Here is a 3,807-nt window from a genome sequence, read left to right as displayed (position 1 = left end):
TACCCATGCAAGATGGATTAAATACTTAAACCTAAAACCTAAAACTACAAAAACCCTAGAAGAAAACCTAGGAAATATCATTCTGGACATAGGCCTTGGTAAAGATTTCATGATGAAGACTCCAAAAGCAATTTGCAACAAAAACAAAAATTGACAAGGGGGACACACCTAAACTAAAGAGCTTCTGCACAGCCAAAGAAACTATCAACAGAGTAAACAGAAAACTTATAGAACGGGAGAAAATATTTGCAAACTATGCATCCAACAAATACATAATATCCAGAATCTAAAAGGAGACCTAATAAATTAACAAGCAAAAAAACAACCCCATTAAAAAGTGGGTAAAGGACATGAACAGACACTTTTCAAAAGAAGACATACACATGGCCAACAAGCACATGAACAAATGCTCAACATCACTCATCATTAGAGAAATGCAAATCAAAACCGCAATGAGAAGGGGAAAATATTAGTTCTCTTTAGAGAGAAACAGCTGATGGCTCGGGGACAGGTTTGGGAGGTAAACTTTTTATTATACATTCTTTTGAATGTTTTGAATTTTGATTATGCAAAATAAATGCCCATTTTAAAACATTAAAATTTTAAATGTCAGTGAAAAATTCTCAACCAAAGCTTGAGACTTTCCAATTGTTAATAGTCTTGATTAATCTGTTAACTTTCTAGTCAGAAATTATATGAAGTTTTTCACCTTTCTAAAAATTAAACTACTACAGAATTGCAACTTGTTATTCTTCAAAAGCACTTAGACAAAACCTTTATCTTTTTATATTATGAAGACTCATCTCTATACTCATTCTTTTCCTGAAAAAAAGGTAGTTAACAGAAAAAAAAGCTTTGTTCCTGTTGCTGTAAAATATTTGCATATTTGTGTGTCAGTTGGAGCAGCCTTGACATCCTACGGTGTCATTCAATTACTTTACAAGATACAATGTGATAAAAATCTCCAGTGATAGCATGGACTTTGAAAGCATACAATCTAGGATTTCTAGCCATGTGTCATTGTTCAAATTATGTAACCTATCTAACACTGTTTCCTCATCTATAAAACTAATATTCATTTCTCCAGATTGCTTTCAGTATTAATATAACCTACATACCTGAAATGTGGGAGAGGCTTAAGGAGAGCTAAAATGATAGAAAGCAAAAGCCTTAGTTCTAAAAAACAGAGACCCACCAAGACAACTAATAGTGGGAATGCTTTATGGACACATCCATCAGAAAACAAGGGCACCTGTGAAGTGAGCTAGGGGGAACAAACACGGCTCTATACAGCAATGTAAAGTGTGTCCCATCTTTCCACATTATATTGCAGTTAAGAAACTGTTTCTGTTCTTTAACATGAATTTAGACTAGAGAAACAAGCATATTTAGGGTACGATTTTAAAGGGTTTTCCCCTCTCTGTTGTAATGAATTTTCTTTAATAATTCCAAATTCTTCAGGGAAAACTTTCACCCATACAGCAGTGCTGACTGCTCGTGCTCTGAGGAAATTACGGCACATAGTAATAAAAGATATATAGAATTTCTACATCAGCAACATGAAGTCCAGCCCAGCACCCCAGTATGGGGGACCGCTGGGAGTTCCAAAAGGTAGAAGCCCATACCGGAACTGGAGGCAGTGGAGGGGATGCCATGTGGAAAATTGATTGCCAAACTGAGGCCTCAGAAATGGATGTGAAATAAACCTTCTCCTTCACAAATCTTGTAGAGAGAAAGAGCCTATGAAGTTGGAGGAGGTTGCCACACAGATTATACTTAGTAGACACAAAGCATCTCAACTTACTACAGGAAAATCACCTTTAATGCAAGCAATCACAGTTTCCACATTCACCTCTCCCCTTCTTTTCTTGGGTACTTTCATTAGTTGCAAGTAAACTTTCAAAGTCAGAGAATTATCAGCCGTGTAGCCACCTAACCAAATAAGACAAAAAATAAATGTGAACTCATTTTAACAAGTGAGTGCCTATTAAATCAGTAGATCAACACTGGCAAAATACTGTATGTACAGTGCTCCCACTTTAATTGAGGATGGCACCAACAACCCCAGTTCCTCAAGACATCAAGTGAGTGTACATCAAACCAAACTTATGAACGTGTAAGTGACATTTCCTTAATATTTCATATTTCCATATTGCTTCAACATCCACATGTTAGATGTGTTTCTGAAATAATGTTGGTAAAGAAGAATTATTTAAAATAAATATTTTACCATTAGTTTCCAGTTACTATTTAAAACTCCCCACAATAACATATAATAACTTGAATATTCACATCTCAAAGTATTCCGCCTTTGTCAATGCATAATTTACATGCTCAAATTATGCATTACAAGTTCAAACTGTAATTTAGTTGAAAGGACAAACCCGGAACTTTCACAGATGCATTTAAATAACAGTACACATAATGTATGCTATAAGGTGATTATCAAATCTTAGACTTCTTCTAGTTCTGAGAGACTTTTATATTTAAGCGATCATCCTACCTAAGCTTTCAACAGAATTCATGACTGGAAGACTCACAGGGAGGTAACGGTATGGATCCTGATGTTTGGTAATCTCAATCTCGCTCCAGTTACTTATGAATAAGATAGTCTTATTACTTTCTTCTGTTACACGTGCCAAAGGCTTTGAAATGTTAAGAGGTATGTAATTAGAAAATATAAACTAGTGTTCAAAATCACCTTGCAGTTTCTTTTCTCTCTCATCCTAGGCTATAATTTGTGATTGTCTAAATAAAAGGATTCATCCATGCATTCCCTGGAAAAATTTACTACCCAAGTTCACACAAGACAAATTTGGAGTAGAAAATCCATTTAATTACTTCTCTTGGGAAATATTTCTTCCTGGCAGAGAAACTAATATGATATTAGAAGGCTGCTTATTCGGAATTTGTGGAAGAGCTACACATACCACTTTGGGTTTAAGCAAATTATCAGGGTCTCTTTGTTGGCCCACTGGAGCCCTTTCTCCTGGGAAATGCTGAAGACAAGAGTCCTAAACTGGTCCCAAGCCCAGGTTTTCTCTCCTCCAAGTTACTCTTTCTGTTCTTTGAACATCTAAATATTTACTCAAAAAAGACTCCTTACTGTCTTACAGAGAGAGACTCTGTGTTAACCTCTTTTAACATCTGACAGCTTCTAGCCTTTTAAGGAAGTGATACCTCCACCCATCACAATTTAGCAAGTTTAATCTGTTATACGAGTTAATCATGTTAACTACCATTAGCAAACAGTAGGACAACTGTGACTTCCTTACAAGGCATTGTGATTTTTGTACTATCACCTTACTGATTATTTTAAGCCCATCTTTAATCATCTACAACATCCACAAGTTATAAACCTGCTTTTTGGTTCATGTGTTCTTCAGTAACAAGAAGTAAAAAAGTGTCTTTAGAGACACTCTACATATTTTTTAACCCTTTTGTCATCACCAGGAAAACGAAAACCTTTGTTTCTCAGTGGTAAATCATCATAGACAGAAAGAGTTGGTTCATGAAATCACACTGTGTGTGCTTTAGGTTGGTCCTTAACTCAAACCTGGTGTGTATTTGCTCGCGCGCACACGCCTGCGTGTGTGTGTGTGTGTGTGTGTGTGTGTGTGTGTGTGTGTGTGTTTTGGCGGAGGGTGGGTGAGAGAGAAAGAGAGGGAGAGAGAGACAGAGACAGAGAGAACAAAACAGAAAGACAAACATAGAGAAACAGAGAGACAAAGAGAAGAGATACTGCTACATTCCTTGATTATAAGCATCTTTTCTTCCTTTAACCTAGCATACCTTTATCATAGCTCT

The sequence above is a fragment of the Macaca fascicularis genome, chromosome 6 (genome assembly GCF_037993035.2).
Source record: "Macaca fascicularis isolate 582-1 chromosome 6, T2T-MFA8v1.1".
Taxonomy (NCBI): domain Eukaryota; kingdom Metazoa; phylum Chordata; class Mammalia; order Primates; family Cercopithecidae; genus Macaca; species Macaca fascicularis.
This window is presented reverse-complemented; position numbering follows the sequence as displayed.